General features: G+C 42.5%; 1 protein-coding gene across 23 annotated transcripts in view; it reads left to right on the top strand.

Moving 5' to 3' along the window:
* The window catches only part of ELMO1 (engulfment and cell motility 1), a 523,658-nt gene that overhangs the window by 200,873 nt on the left and 305,503 nt on the right, over positions 1-17,282 (top strand). The window lies entirely within an intron of this gene.

Here is a 17,282-nt window from a genome sequence, read left to right as displayed (position 1 = left end):
TGACTAATACTAAGTTTGTTTATGCAGTTCTGATTAACTGTAACCAAGAGTAGTTAGCCTGGAATACTTCTAGACTTCATTAAATCTACTTCAGAAGATGCTTAAGGTTCTATTTGAATTAAATGGATGAAGGCAACTGTGGAATGAATCTTATTATTGGGTTAGTGATTAGATTACTTACATACATCGATTTCATATCAAAGTCAAATTGAGAGTCTCCTGAAATTTAATCATGATGAGATTTATGCAATTTATATTTTCCTAAAAGTTTTGTCTTGCGACCAATGCTAAATCTCCTAGATTTTCTTTTTTTTCAGTTTGTACATCAGAACACAGCTTGTCCTGAATATAATCTGTTCTTTTTGTTTCTACTTGCGTTTCATTCCTGCCTTTATCATCATATTTCTGTGTGACCTTGGGCTAATTAATCTCAAATTCTGCAGGTGTAAAATCGAGTTTCCATTTTAACCTCCATCATAAATGACATAAATGAGATTTTGGCTTCAGTGATTAGAAATCACCAGGCATTATTTTACAATTGCAATACTCTTTCCTGGAATACACACACACACACACACACATTACTATTTATACATTTTGGTACTTGCTTTATGTGTTATTTGGGAAACCTTGTCTTTTCATGGGAATTGTCTTTGAAAATGTTTCCACGTCGGTTAACATGTATTGTTTTTCATTACTGAGGAGCTTTTCGTTATTTGGATGTACTACAGTTTATTTAACCAAGCCCTTTTACTGAAAGTTTCAATGTTTCAAACTTACCAATTAAGTCTGTCATGAACATCTTGGCTGCCCAGGGTTTATGCATGTCTGTGATCACGTTATTAGAATGAGTTTGTGGAACTGTCATTTCCATAGCAATTTGATATTACCAAATTACTCTCCACAAACATTGAGTAACTTCCACTTTAACCAGCAGTGGATCAGTCACCGTTTTTTTGAACCTCTCCAATAGAGTTTCTTAAACTCAAAAATAAAAAAGCCAAACTGACAATCTAAGTTCTTGTTTTTGTAGTGATAATCTTGACATGTCTTTTCTAATAAGAATTCTTGTCAGACATTGTATTCAGCTTTGCAATTTGCTTTGCAGAGGTATGATGACATCGTTTTTATGCCATCATATTCCGTATTTTGACTTTGACATTCCATTTGATCTTTTAGTTGGATCTATTTTTTTAAAATTTTCACAAAAAGTTTCCCAACTGATGGACCAGGTGACAGGTCTCTGTACTTGGTAGGTGTTGATGATCGAGGCTCCTGGGTAGCCCTGGCCCACACACCCACCTGCGTGTTGGCAGAGCCTGTTCACCTGGGATTTCGTGGAGGCGGTGTGGATGGGGCTCACCTTCTCCCTCACCCCCAGTTCCTTCCAGATTTTGCTTTTGTGTGTTGAGCAAGGTGTATCCAAATCACCTGGGAGGCTTTGCAAAATCACTCAGTCTCTCTTACCCTGAAGTCATATCCAAATGGCCCAGGAAGAGATCAAGGCATGTACATTTCAAAATGCTTCCAGTTAATTCCATTTGTCCTGGTGGAGAACCTGGGTGTAGGGTATGGCCGAGTTACTGCCATTTCATCTTCCTCCTTCTGCTACTACCTGGATTTCTGGTGCCTTTGAACCACATAGAAAATGCAAAACTCTAGCTCTTTACATGTTCTACTCCTGCGACTCATTGTGTCTCTGCCCCAGATCCTAGTGGTTTTTGTCAGGGGCACTTGGATCCCAGAATGTACAGTGTCATTTCTCCTTCTGGCCATGTGTGAGAGGGATGGAGGAGAGAGGGAAACTAGGGGATGAACACTTGGTGGAACTCAGGTCATCACAGGTCTCCAGGTATAGTACACATACATAATGAGGATGGGAGGTGTGAAGCATCTCCCTTTTTATTCATGCGCTGGTCTTGTGTGAAATCACCAGAGTATTCCATGAGCCAGACTCTGAGTGGTTTTTCTCAATGTAGCTCCATCTGTCTTGACATGATTATTAATTCCTTACATAGTTTGGTATTAGAGCATATCTCTCTCTCAGTTTTCAGTGTCTGCTGAGGGTTCTGCTTTGTGAGTACTTTATGAAGAACAGTGTACTTTTTTAAATTGAAAGTTAATTTTATGCAGTTTTAAGGCCTTTAGCACTTCTGTGGCCTCCTCTCCAAGGACTTGAAAAGTCATTTTAGAAAAAGCGAAGACTTCGAACAGAGAATAACCAAAAGAGTGTTGGTTTCCTTTATTTTTCCACGGTTCTCTTTTAGGTTTTCAAATTTAGTCCTTCCTCTGAAACTTCTCCCAGGCCACGATCTTGCATCAGAGAGTTGAGAAATTGGAAAAACTTATTAGTAGTGGTTCGAAATGCTAGAAATGATCCAACGGCTTTGACAAGCAGAGATTTTCACTTTGAATGCCCAGTGAGCCAGAAATAGACAAGCCTCAGTAAAGGGAACCACGCGCTCATTGCGCCACCTAGAGACCATCATGCAAAAACGCTGAAAGCTGACCAAGTACCTCAAGTCTCGCTGCAAAAGCTCGAGATGCTGTAAACAGACCTGGTGTAGAATTTTCTCTGTGCTTCCAAAAGAGGAATGATCTTGCCTGTTAACGCCTTCCTAAACTCCTTCCTGTTAACTCCTTCAGGAGCAATTTGAGATTTTGGATCATCTTTTGGATCTCCTTGAAGAAAAGTTCAATTCATACCGTGAAGATTGCTATTTCTCATTTCACGTCTCCCAAGGAGGCAGTGCCCGCGAAATGTTAAATGATGTGTATGGAGTCGAGTGGGCCCAGATTTTAATTCCCTTTTTCCTACTTACAAGCCATGGGCCAGGCGGCCAGTTATTTAACCTATCGGGATGTTCGTTCCTCAGCTGTGAACCTGGGCAGGGTCTCTTCTATTTCAAGGTTGCTGAGAGCTTGCAAGACCATATATTAGTAACCGGCACAGCACTTGGAATGGCATATACACCCAGGAAATGGAACTTCCCTTCCTTGCTCTTTCGAGAGCATGTATCATGGAAATCATAGGCAGCTTTTTAAGTTTTCCAAAGTTGAAGAGGCCGTTGCTCCAACAAGGCAGGGAGGACGGTTTGTTAAAGGATAATAAAGTGCAGCACCTTTGAGGAGGCAGATGGGCCTCACATTCCTTCTCAGCACAGCATCCCAACAGAGCAGATTTTTCTGATGAAATAATTCTGAAATCTCAATCTAAAGTGGCTTAATGGTTTGTATGGTTAATCATAACACAGAAAAGCACCTGCTCTTAAAACAAAGCGGCTTAATCTTCTAAGATCTCTGAGTCAATGATTCTCTGGTTTCAAAATGGACATGCCTTTGTAGGTCCCCTGGGGGAGGAGGGGTCAGGCTTGTCTGGGACAATACTATTCTTACTGGAACCTCTGAGGAAGGGCTCATGTATTTCTCAAGGTAATAGAGGGCAGATCCTCATTTTAAAATGACTTTGTTTTGAAAACAGGGGAAATGCCTGTATACGAACCATACCCTGTTGATTATAATGACCAAGAACTGTGCAAAATGGTTTTAATACTCCGAGAAGAGTTGTGTTCCTGGCCACTGACCCTTCAGAATTTGTCTGTCTTGATGTCAAATTGATAGCTTCTCTATTTGTGAATTTTACTTTTGTCCTGTCTATTGGGCAAGCATTAAAAAGGAGATGTTTGTGGTTCATTTTTCTGATCCCTCTTGAACCAAGGCAGATGTTAACTTTGGAAAAGGCTTTTTTTCCCCCGGTTGCCTTTTTTTCCTTTCTTTTAGCTTGACTTGGGCTAAAATAAACTCATTTTTAGAAGAAACTGTTTCTGAACAATATAATGTGCTTTAATATGAAAAGTTTGGATAAGCATTTCCCTTAACATTTTCAGATTGTCTTTAAAAAATGACTAAAATGTGAAGGTGGAAAAAAGTAATGGGAAAAACATTATTTTAGAATTAAGATTCTCTTTTACAAAGTAGGTTTGATTGTCTTCAAGTTTGGTGAGGCCAGCACCTCATCTGGAGATGACTGCTATTGAAAAGATAGTTTATTACTCATCGTTACCAAGACAGGGAGCATGTCACACTGCACAGGGCCACATGGGGAACCACCAAGGTCAGTCAGGAGGCAGAGGGAGTGAGGGGAAAACATGGGCAAAAGAAAACATTGTGGCTTTCACGGGAAAGGCAAGGCAAGGCAGGGTAAGCAGCTTAGTTTGAATCATTTTAGTGGCTCTGGGGCATAGGAGCTGTCCCTAGGGGTCTGGTACCTGGCCCTGTGGTGATTGGGGCAGGGGGATAGTGGCCCAGAGTGCAAAACCTGATAAAGGAGATTGCTGGGGTTCATTATTGGGATTGATTGGTTTGCATGTGAAACCATACTTTCTCTCTCTCGGAACGAGCTAACCCTGGGAAGGGCAGTCCCCCCAATGTCAGCAAGGACTCAGGATCACAAAACATCAGAAAATGCAAAAAATAAAAAAAATGATTAATACAGATTCATGTTCACATTTTTAGAGGATTTTCTATTTTCTTGGGTAATATAATTATGCATAGTTATGCAAGTATAATCATGCATATTACATATGCAGTGCTTGGTGTCATTTTAATACATATTTTCTCAAATACAGATGTCAGGGAATGAGGTGAGATATGTATTTATATATCTCTCCCTCCGTCTCCATCCCCATCCCTGTTCCCATACCGCAGAAGAAAACATCTTGGTCTACATGCTACTAGAGTTCAACAATTACTGTGAGAGTGTGACATTGGGATTAAGGTTTGGCTCTGTATTCAGGTTGCCTAGGGGTGATTCCTGACTGTCCCCCTCACAGGTTCAGTGACTTGGTCAAGTTACTTGACATTTTCATGTCTCAGTTTTCTTATGTTTAAAATGGGGCGTAATAGTTGTCTCTATCAATAGGATTGTTGTGTGGATTAAATTAGTAGACACTTATAAATCATACAGAACAGTGCCTGGCACATAGTAAGCAGACCATGAATTTAGATGCTATTTTGATGATATTACAATTACTGTTAATATTATTATTGGAACATCACCCAGTGCCCCATGACACGGTGACAGACAGTGATGGGGGAATGTGAGAGTTGTAAGTTGTCCCAAGAGGATGGAGAGAAAATGTATGGTTCACAGTAACAGTTAAAGATGAAAGAACAATGTGTGCTTGGGAAACTGCAAATAATCTGTCACAGCCAATGTTTATGTCTCATGGAGAAAGAGAAGTAGAATTGGCTTTGCAAGTAAGGTATAGATTATAGAGAATTTTAAATTCACAGGGGCTTGAAATATACAGTCAGTCTTCATTATTCATGGATTCTATATTTGCAAATTCATTTATTCACTAAGATTTATGTGTAACCCCAAATCAATCGTCATGGTGCTTTCATAGTCGTTTGCAGACATGCACATAGGGGCAAAAATTTTGAGTTGCTCAACAGGCACATGAGGTGCAACCAGGCCATCCTCCGCCTTCTTGTTTCAGCTCTCAGGTTGTAAATAAGTGTTCTTTTCGTGGTTCAGTCAGGACCACTTTTTCAAGATTTTGTGCTGGTAGTTTTGTTGTTTAAAAAGGCCCCCAGGTGTAGCGCTGAAGCGCTGGCTGGTGTTCCTAAGTGCACGAGGCCGTGATGTGCCTTACGGAGAAAACACGTGTGTTAGGCAAACTTAGTTCAGGCATGAGTTACCGCGCTGTTGCTGTGAGCTCAGTGTTAATGAATCAACAGTATATATTAAATCAGGTGCCTTTAAACAGAAATATATGTGAAACAAGATTATGTGTCGATTGTTTGACAAAAATCTTGTGACCAGAGGCTCGGAAGGAACCTAACTGAAATTCTCCGAGTCCTAGCCACACAGCATTCAGGAGGTCTCAGTGCAGGCTGGGGTGCCCTGCAGGAAGCTCTGGCCAGTCCTAGCCAGTCCACCCAGCCCCAGCCGATCTCTTCCACCTGAGGGACCCTTGGGGGATGTTGGTGAAGAGATTACCAGTGACTGAGACTCCTGCATGGTTCAGTCAGGATGAACTCCCGGGCAGATACTGCCTGTGCCTGTTCCCCGGAACTAGATCTTCTATATTCTGCCTCGTTGCTGCTGTGCTCTGGTTCATTCTGATCAGACACTCCCTTTTTCCATTTTAAGTGCAGCAAAGCCCCAGTCCTGATCACTTCTAGTCTTGCTCCATCTGGGTGTAACTAGCGGGGAGATTCCAGTCATTAGTGAAGCTGGAGCAGAGTCAGCCACCAGATGGCACAAAACCACAGCACCGACTCCCAGCCAGTCTCCTCGCTCCGCCCCCCAAACTCAGATGACCAGCCACTGGGACGCCCAGTTACGTTCCAGCTCTGCTTATCAGCCTGCAGAATGTGAAGTTGTAGGACCAAGACAGGGGGCCTTAGGATTTCCTCAGGGGGTCTCTGTAGCCTTCATCCAGGCCCTGCAGAGAGTAGGAACATTCTAAGATGCCCAGCTTGCCTCCTTGTTAAGTGAGATTCGCCTGCTGTTCATGGCAGGTGAGCTTTTATCTGGTACCCACATCTCCTGACTCTCATGCCCAATTATTTTTCCTTAGGCTGTCATGAAAGCCTTTTACATGGGGCACAACTATCCCTACATCTAGTATTTCCTTATGTCTTAACATAGAAATGCAGGAAAGAATGCTCTGGAAATGGAAAATCTAAATGAATATTGACTATAGAAACAATAATAATAATGTGCTTTAGGGTTTAAACATATATATAAATAATTAAAACGTGTCACAGCAATACATGGATGAGTAGGAGTGGTAAATGGGGTCAGAGTGAGCCAGCATTGTTGGGATGGGGGATGAAGCCTGTCTTGGGAAGTTTGAGCTGATTCTTGATATGTATTTATTAGGTGAGTAGAATCTTATAGAATAATTTTTCAACTTTTTCTTTTACATAGTCACTTCTGGAGTTATATCTTGAGAGGTGTCTTTGAGACTTCTGTCTTAGTGGTAGGGGTCCTTCAGCCTCTTGGACATCTTTTTTCCCTTTATCTCTGCCTTTCCTATCCTCACTCCAGCAGATAGCAAGGACGATTCTGAAAGAGAAGGCTTCCAAAGGAGAGCATTCTAGGAGGCTGCTAACAGTTCGGGCAAAAACTTGTAGGCAGTTGTGTTCCCTTGCTTGATTGAGAGGAGAATCATGTCTTTCAGGTGACTCCTTCCCTAGAAGTGAAGAGAAGACCGCAATGTTTTGTCCTAACATGTGCAGCGTGGGCTCTGCACTGTCTTTATTAGATGTTTTTGGTTCGATGATAGAGAGCATGGCATGCACTGGAGACGAAGACAGTTTGATTTTAAGGGCAGAGACCATAGCTTTGTTCAGGTTGTGGCCGCAGATGGAGTAAAGGGAAAGCTAGCTTTGGAAAGATCTCTGGTAGAACCAAGAAGATCAGATATCGGGTTTTAGTTCCCATCATTGACCGGAGCAGAGCAAATCCTCGGGCCAGAGCTGCTGCCAGCTGGGCTCTTCATGTTGGTATCCGCAGCCTCCACCTCAGGTTAGCCTCATCATACTTCCTAGTGCCGCAGACAGACTTCAAGAAGGTCCACGTAGAATACGTGCAGATCTTTTCTGCCCTGATCCTGCTCTGCCCTCCGGCTGGAGTGGGAAAGGACAGTCATAACTGGTGCAGTGTGACTTGCAGGGGCAACCCCAACATGCGCTCTCCCTGCCGGTCAGAGGTCGGAGTCAGACCCATTCTCCCCTGCCCAGCTCTTGCGGCAGGGCATGTGTTGTCACTGCTATGTCCCTCTGTTGGGGGATTTTATGTGTCACTCCCCGTCCCCTTCCCCTAGAAGCGGGAGGGGGGCGGAGGAGTAGCGGGAGCTGGGAATAATCCTCTCTCAGCATCAGCCCACCAAGATGCAGCATTAAGCTGCGGTGGACGCCGTCTAAAGAGGCGTCTAAAGATGATGAAAAGTACATCAGTCCTTACTCCTCCACAAGGGACACATGGTTAACTGTACTTTCGAAATGTTTTGATATTTTTAAAGGAAATATTTTAAAGGAAAACTTTAAAGAATAACAAATGAACTCTAATTCATCGCCATGACAATATTTGAGCTTCGTTCTTCTCTTGTGTTTTTTTACTATAATTAATTTTAGCTCTAGGCAAAATTTCTCAGAGACGGCTATTGAAAACGAAATGAGGAGACAGGTTCCTCCTTCTCCTGGTTTTCGCAGCTCCTTTTCGTCTCATCCCAGATCATTGCGCCTGAGGAGGGACATTTATCTCCCGCTAGAGCTCAATCTGTTTTTTGATCACTAGGGGGCGCTCCAAACAAAGGCATGTGTATTATTCTCCAGGCTGAGGACGTTTTCGCGAAGAGCAGTTCTGATGTGCTTGAGAAGGTAGGGTACTTAGCCTTCAGAGAGGGGTAATTTAAAAAAAGATTTAGAAGAACCCTACCCCAGCCAAAACCTTCCACCTTCCATTTTGAGCTTAAAACCCACAAGAACGTTGTCCTCTTTAGAACATGGCTGTGGCAGAAGGAGGCAACTTTATTAAAGTGTTAGTCACTAACCTCTTAGAATATCGTGCACACTTTCTTGGCATCCTTTCTTTGTACATGGAACCTTGAAGCCAAAGGGCACCATCCACCAGGTGCGAGGATGATGCATAGGGGATGCGGGCTTAGTGACATATAAACAAGTCAGTTTTATTTGAGACTACATACCACTGCTTTTATGAGCACAGCCTCTGGGGTCAGACTGCCTGGTTTTGCATCCCAGCTCCTTGCTCATCATCTGTGTGACCTTGGACAATTTACCTAACCTTTCTGTACCTCAGTATCTTCATTAGTAAGATAGGAGTGGTAATAGTTCCTACCTAAACTTGTTATGGAGATCAATGAATTAATAGATGTTAACTTCTTAGAAACCTGCCTGACACTGAGAAAATTTTAATAAATTCTAATTATTGGTATTACCATTGGGATCTGATGGCCATAGTGAGTCTGGGATCTGCATCTCCCCCTGGACGACGGGGACAGTTCTCCAGCTGACCATAACCAGCTGGGGCAGGGAGTAGAAATATGTAGCTTCGAAAGTGAAGCTAATCCTGAGGGTGACATGTCCCAAGGTCCTTGAATTCTAGAGAATTCTCATAAGAGTGCTTAGCAGGCAGGAATTTCATACCCTGCCAAGAGCCTCTTCAATGACAAAGTGGTTCCTTTTCCTCTGCCTTCTGCTACTCAGGAGGTAGCACGCAGGCCCATTGCTAAGTATGTCCTTATGGATCCAGTCTGTCTTAGGGTCTGCTCCTGTGAGAATTTTCAAAAGAAGGGAGAGCTCAAAATCACAACATAAATCGAAGGATTTCTGCTATCCACAACAGGAAGCACTTCAATTGGCTGACTCCATCTAGGATAACCCTTTAGGGTGGCTTGGACCTAGGCTGGACAGTGCTAGAACCAGAGCACTGGATTAGTGTCTAGAATAGGATGAGCAGGTATGGGGTTCTGGACCCTGTGATGGGTTGCTGTAAACATCCAGCGCTTCTTCCATTATGCTTTGCTATCGTTGCCTGGCCTGGTAATTTTGCCCCTGGTAGGATTGTATCAAGGCACCCCTGAGAACAGTGCTGGCTCTTCTGGGGTGCAGGCAAGAGGGCGAAGCAATGGACAGTTAGAGACCCAGGATGCAGTCTCCTGCTTGCTGTTGACCCTGCTTTTGACAGCCGTTGAACAGCAACACAAGAGTTATCATGCCTTCTATTTTTATCCTCTTTCCTGAGACTTTTTTTTTTCTTTTCCTTTTTCCAAATGGTCACCATTTGTCAATGTGTCTCATAGTTCTGAATTCCATGTGAGGTGACCTCAGGAGAGGAGGTGTGAGCACGACATCCAGACCTGTTTCGTGTCTGGGAGGAAGTAATTTATACACCGAGAGCTGGCTTCATGGCGTGGGATTCTAATTCTGGGGATGGCATTTTGTATGTGTAGGAAGACTGTCAAAACCTTTCCAATGGGAAGGGACAAGAACCGATTTGAGAATAACGTGGTTATATAAGAGCTGTCCCGGCACTGGCATCATCACATGCTTCCTGTACTTGTTCATTCCAAAAAGGAGAGAAAGGGGAGCAGGAGGAATTCTCCTTGAACTCTTGCAAACCTACAGACTTCCCAGTGAGAAATGACGCACAATCCTGAGATGGTTCTGGAGACAACATAGTTAAAAGGGTAATGGATATTGCTAACCCTTTGCTTTCTTATTATTCTTGCCCTTCCTCTTTAAATGTTTACCAAATTGAAAAGCCTGCTGAGAATATATAAATTTCAGGTGGCCCAGTGGGGTTTCCATTGGTTTTATATCAGTAACGAAACAGCCACAGCAGCAGCCCCCACCAGCCGCAACATTTTGAGTGCTTCTTGGGACCTGGGCCAAATGGCTGCCATGCAGTATCTCATTTCATCTCTACAAGGCACCAGGCACAGCTGCTATTATTCCTATTTCTGAGATGAAGAAAATGAGGCTTTTCAGCTGTAAGAGGTTAAAAACCTGCCCAAAGGGACTGCATTGTTTGGGCAGCACAAGGACACACTTGCAGACTTAATGTCACTTCTTGAGTTGTTTAACCAAAGGTATAGACTGCAATGGCAGCAAGGTGGTGAAATAGATGAAGATAGCACATCTTGGCACGGCTCTTTTTTAGGCCTCCAGGTGCCTGAAGTGGGGATGCAAAGCCAGGACACTCTCCCCTCCCGTAGAGTCCCACCAGGGTTGAGAAACCTGCCAAATGCTTGTCTCACTGTGGCCTTTGCATTCTTAGGATGACACCACCACGAATGAAGTCTGTACACCAACCATCTGCTTGCTTCCCCTTAAAGGAACAAGAAAAGACCGTTGACTTTGCTGGTTCTCAAAGCAAACCCAGCAGGAGCAAGGCCACATCCTTGTCTGGGGGTAAAGAGAAGAATGGCGCTTACTTGTTTTTGAAAATAGTGTTGCTTCTAGTTTTCCAGAGTCCTAGAAAACCTTCCCAAATACTCAGGGCCAGCAGGTGGCAGCGCCAGCATTTGGCACCATTTCTGCATGATTCCAGCCTCCAACTCAGCCTCTGGGCTGTGCTCTCTTGCTATGTAAAGGAAAATGAAAATGCTGGATGAAAGGTCTCACTCTCTGTAGATTCAATTCAGGTCAACACGGAGGCCTTGTTTCCCTTCTCTACTTCTTTGACCTGTGCCTGCTCTCTCAATGTTGTCCAGTGATTTGAGTTTCATTGATTTTGTGCTGAGTCTTCTTTGCCCCTGTCCTCTTCTTCCTCTTGACTGGGAGCCTTTTCCCCTCAGGGATGCCTTCTCTTTACCACACTGATGCTCAGCTTGCTCTGTGGCCAAAACAAAGTAATGAAGGAAAGCAATCGCTCTGATGACCAGGGTCCTGAATTCCATCTTCCTTACTCCATGGAAATCCAGAAATTGGCCTTAATTCTCTGTCTCCCATTGTTCATGGAGCCCGGTGTTAGCAATTTTGAGTTTGCTTCTTTCGACCATCCAGCCCTTTTATATAATTTACCAGAGATGTCACATATGTTCCTTCTTAGCTCCCTGGAAGACTCTTGCACATTCCCACTGCAGCCATTCCCTGTCACTCATGAGCCTGGGGAAAAGGAGGTGGGCTAGAGCATGGGGCACAGGAAGAGGGAGACCCCTGCAGTTTGGCTGCTGGTCTGGGGGATCCACCACAGAGAGTACACTTAGGAGAAGGCCGTGCCAGCCCTTGCAGATAGGAAAGCTGTGGGAAAAGGCACATTCCTCCCTTACTTGAGAGTGCACTGCGAAGTCAGGCAACTGCTGCATGTGGAAGGGAGCCCTGCCTCCAGCTGGCTAGGTGTGGCTGAGCGCCCAGAATAGGTGTCCCAGTCGTGGGAGAGGGGGTGGCTGTGGATTTCAGCTGTCTGATCTAAGTAGATCACTGAGAGATGGCACCCCATTGTCAGCTGTAGAGTACCTGATAATAATGCATCAGGCAACAGAATACGGTCATGTTGGAGTTAAATCCAGAGGAAAAATAAGAGACTAATGAATTGATTCATTTTTTCATGTAACCAATATTCGTGAGCACTTATTATATTTGAAGCATTGTGCAAATAAACTTGTAGGCACAAAGATGAATCGTGCATAAGCCAAGATCTTCAGGGAACTTATTGCCCAATGAACACCTTGTCTGTCTGGACTTCCATGTGTGCTGTCACCTCTGCTTGAACTCTCCTCTCCCTCTTCTCTAGTTCTCAGTCCTGTTGTTAATTCTGGTGGGATGTGTTACATTCTTAGACTATAAAAAATGAGTCTGCTGGGAGCTCCTGGACCTTCTGTTTCAGCACCTGTCACCCTCATTGTTATTACCTGCTTACTAGCCTGATGCCCCCCAGAGGGATGGGCCCTTGTCTGTTTTGCACGCAGTTGCATCCCTCATGCCTAGCACAATTCCTAGCATCCAATAGGCGTATGGTTAGTGTGTGTTGAATGAATTAATGAAGGGACCAATTAATGATTCTATCATTCAAGAAGGGAGACGTGTGTGTGTGTGTGTGTGTGTGTGTGTGTGTGTATGTGTCTCTGTAATGCCAGGTAGTGGTTGATGTAAACTATGAGAAAAATTCAAATAGAGTAGACAGTGCCCTTGAAATGCCAAAAAGGAATAAAAATAATTTGTTTGAGGAACCCATGATATGTGGAGGGGACATTGGAGGTGTTTGGACGTGCAGGACTTGGAGGAGCAACAAAGGGATGAGCAGGAATTCACTGTGAAGGAGGAGCAGGAGCATGGGTGACAGGCAGGGAGTGGAGAGCTGAAGAGTGTGAAGAAAATGCTCCTTTGGTGATGCTGTGAAAGATTGTGTGCTGGGCTGTTTGGATGATATTTGATAATTTGTAAACTAGGAGATTTTGTGGCTGAGGCTGAAGACTTCACTTTGGTGGTAGGACAGACAGACGACCTTTTGGTGTATATCCTTTCAGTCTTTTTTCTGTATGTACACGTGGGGATGTTGCAGGACTTCTAATGGTGGGAGGACTGTTAGAGAACTATGTTGAATACCGAAGGTTGGTTCTTCTGAGCAAAGTGTGTGTAATAGATATACATGTTTATGTGTGTACATGTATATGTGTGTTATGTGTGTGTGCACAAATGTGTGTGTGTGTGTGTGTGTGTGCCCATCTACCAGCAGGAGAGAAAGAGATGCTAAGATAAAATTGAATGGCCTGTAACGTCAGAACTCTCCGATTTGTTTGTGAGAGCTAGGAAACAAAATTGATACTCTTCCTACAAAAAGCCATCCGCATAGTCCTATTTTTAGTGTTTCCTAGTGACTCAACACTGTGTATATAGTACTGTCCTATTTTTAGTGCTGGGTCTGAGTATCTGCATAAGGCTGCTGGTTACCAAGGGGGCCCCTCTTCTAAGCTCCTGGTCCTGCAGGGAGCCGCCCTGCATGGTGGCTTCTGGCTCTGGGTCATTCTCTGGTCCCCCTAAGCCTGGCAGAGCACATCTTTACCCTGAGTGGTCGACAGCTCTGTCCTTTCTGCCCGCCACTGCTGCTTATATAACAGTTTTTTGTTGTCATTCAGTTTACATGTCAGAAAAAAATTACTTCTATCTTAAAAGAGATTTCTGTGAAAATACCAGCCTGGCAGAAGCACAGGAAGCCAGGGAGCCTTTGCTGGATGGGCATCATTTTGTGGGTTGTGCATTGTAACCTGTCTGGTGCAGCGGCTTCGAGTTCGCCGAGCCTCTCCCAGCCTTGCTGCTCAGGTGCGTTCTTTTCCTTCCTCGTGCAGAAGCCCGGGGGAGGGCGGTCAGACCCTCAGGAAGTCCTCGGCACTTTTCACAAGGTCGTGCACACATGGGACATGGATAATTTTACTTGTCAGGTTGAACTTTTCAAATGCCTTCCCAAACTTCCCTCTCCAGATCTGAATGTGAACCTGCAGTGTTTTGTTTTTCTGTGCTTTTGCCTCATGAATTTTTCTTTCCACTTGTTAACAATATTTCTTTATGCTACTCAATTTAATATATCCCTGTTGTGGAAACTTCGGGGAGGAGAGGATATTGTGAAGAAGTGAAGCAAACATACAGGAAGCCACGAGAAAACTCTGGCAGTCCCACCCTCCACAGGCAAACACTGCTATTGTTGACCGTCTTCCCTGTGCTGCTTTCTCATGAACTCTGTTCTTTACACAGTTGAGACTAAACTCACTGTTTGATTTCCTATCATTTCCATATGTCATCAGTCAGCCCTGATAAACATCATGTGCAGTGGCTGGATCACATTTCATTAAGTGATGGAACCATAATTTACTTACGCATTCTCCTCAATACTTAAGGATCTTTTAAATATATAACAAAAAATAATTCAATAAACATACTTTGCATAATATTTGTCCACCTTTAGGATTATTTCCCTAGGAGACATTATTAGACTCTTGGGTCCAAATGTAAGGACATTTTTGAAACTCTCATTTATAATTGTATTTGTATTTTCTATTTTAAAATTCTTCTCCCTGCTTTCCACAAAGTGGGTTTTTATTCATATTGTTTCTAACCACTTTATTTGAACTCTTTTTCTTTAACTATTTTAATTCTGAAAGCAGGTCATGCTTATGGCAGAGAATTTGGATATATAGGTAATCAAAATGACCTAGATAAAAATCAGCCATATTCCCCCATATGTAAATAAAATATTGTTACAATTTTGGTGCGTGTCATTCCAGATATTTTCTATGCCTAAATAAATAAGTATGCTTTCACTAAAGTGATCATACAGGTTTTTTTTAAATTTTCAAAATACATTTTATTTATAAAGTTTCTAATGAAAAGCTAGAATAGGAGAGTTTATTATGCCATCTTAGTATATACTTAGCTTTATCTGACAGAGCATTGTGAAAAGTTTTCTTTCTTTCATATTTTGGGTACAAAATCTTAATATAAAAAATTCCCTATAGAAAGCGTATTGAGGGCCGTCCCCACGGCCTAGTGGTTAGGTTCTCACGCTCTGCTTCCGTGGCCTGGGGTTTCGCTAGTTCGGATCCTGTGCGCAGACCTAGCACTGCTCATCAGGCCGTGCTGAGGCAGCGTCCCACACAGCACAACCAGAGGTGCTCACAACTACGATATGCAACTATGTACTGGGGGGCTTTGGGGAAAAGAAGAAGGAAAAAAAAAAGAAGATTGTCAACAGATGTTAGCTCAGGTGCCAATCTTTAAGAAAATAAAAAGAAAGCATATTGAGACGTCTGCTCTCCACATCTCCACATCAGTCTTGAGGTTATTAAATGATAGTTATTGCTATTACATAATATCTATCTGAGACTAACGTACCACACACAACCTACAGAACAAATGAAAGGTGTTACCCTGGAGAAAAGTAATTTTTTTGTGATCAATAGTCTATTGTAATGACTAGCCTATCATAGCATAATGTTTATTTTATGCGTTTGCATCCTTTTTGTCACCTGAATTGTAGTTTGTAAATATTAACCTATTGATCTTGCTGCTCTTTCATCCGCTATTAGAGTTTGTCATAAATATCTTATTATTTTTTTTTTTTTAGAACAAGGGCAAAAGAATAAAGTAAATCTGTAGCTATCTGGTGATTAGGCATGGCTGTAGAAAGATTCAGAATCCAAGGTTGTCTAACCATATGAATTCCTCAGGCTTTCCAGGGGCTAAAGTTCCAGGTTACCCTCAAAATCCCAACTGATACTATGTTCTCTTTTAAATAAAACTGTAGAGTGAGTGTAGTAACGTAACATAACTTATTTTGCCCAGCATTGTGATTGTGACTTACATGTGCTTTATAAATGATCAAATAGCACGCTGAAGATGTACTTGACTTTGTTTCACAAAACTCTATGACCATCTGTTTTCTCTCTTCTTTTTCAAGTTTCAGCAGCAATTTATTAAGCATTTTTTTTCCCTGAATTCTTCCTTGGAAAGGGGTCTTTTCACTCCTTTGGGAGCTCATTACTTAAGCTAGACACCAATCTGATTTCATTTAGGGAGTGAAGATCAGCTCTTTGAATGACCAAAATAATACACCCTTGCAGCCCGGCGAGAGTGGCCTTCTCTCCTCATACCTTCTGAGCCGCGGTTCCCGTAGTCTACATGCGCGTTCTCTCCGCCTCGGCTTCTCAGCACCTCCCACTGTCTTGCTTGAGTTATAGCAGGTGTTAGGTAGATTCTGTTTTCTTGAAGGTTCAGAGTTCAGGTAAATGTTTTCTTTGCTTAAGTCACTGGGATCTCTTTAGGAATGCCTTGCAGAAACCAAAGTTTTCGAAAAGAATTTTTTCTTCTCTACTGATATTCAACTTAAAATCTCCACCTGTCTTTTCAAGGTAGGATGTCTGATTCTTCTAAAGATGTAAGTAATGCCCACACCATCTGCTCTTTATATATCATATAGTTTTAAAATTCTTTTTGTCCAGTGATGATACATTTTAGATCTCTTTCATGTAATTAATCATTCCAAACATCCTTATTAAAATAACAAGGTGTTCCATGTGTGATGTATGAAATTCTTTTAAATAATTCCTTCATTTTGAACGTGTATAATTTTTACCATTTTAAAAACTATATTATACAATGGCAACAGCTTTAGCTTATAGTTAAATTTCTGGAAGTGCAATTCACTAGTCAAAGATTAGATATATTTTATAATGTATGTAAATATAATTCAGCAGAGAGAAGGACCAAAACAATTGGTCATTGTCAGAAACTTAGTAAAAATCTCGAAAATATATGAGCTGAGCTACGCTATTGTTGAAACTCGTCTTTTCTGTGTGTTCTCATAGGAGCTTCCTGCAGAAGGACCAGCCACGGGAGTGACTCTGTGGCCATGCCCTGTCTCCAGCAAGATTTAGCCATGCTGTGTTTTTAGGGATTTTGATGCATATTGCAAAATTTGTCAGAAAAAACATTGTAACAGTTTACACTCTCACCTTTAGCCTTAGAAATTGCCCATTTGACTTTTCTTTTGTCTTTGATTTTACAGTCTTTTAAAAATCTCCTAAGATGCCTTTTTTCTATATCTCCATGGTCACACTTCCTATCTCCCTATTAGAGTCTTCTTTTGCTCTTATTTGTTATTATTTTTTATCTTCCTCCAGTGGCCTGTGAATTTGTCTTTCTAGCAAGAAGCACGGTCCATACTTAAGCACCTTTCCTCCTTTGAATAAATGAATATAAGGTGCAAGCTTTTGTAACTGAGGATAGTGTGGTAATCCAGTTCTTGCCCTCAA

This window comes from Equus przewalskii, chromosome 4 (assembly GCF_037783145.1).
Source record: "Equus przewalskii isolate Varuska chromosome 4, EquPr2, whole genome shotgun sequence".
NCBI classification, from domain to species: domain Eukaryota; kingdom Metazoa; phylum Chordata; class Mammalia; order Perissodactyla; family Equidae; genus Equus; species Equus przewalskii.
The sequence above is the reverse complement of the archived record's forward strand: the minus strand, read 5'-3'. Positions and strand labels throughout refer to the sequence as shown.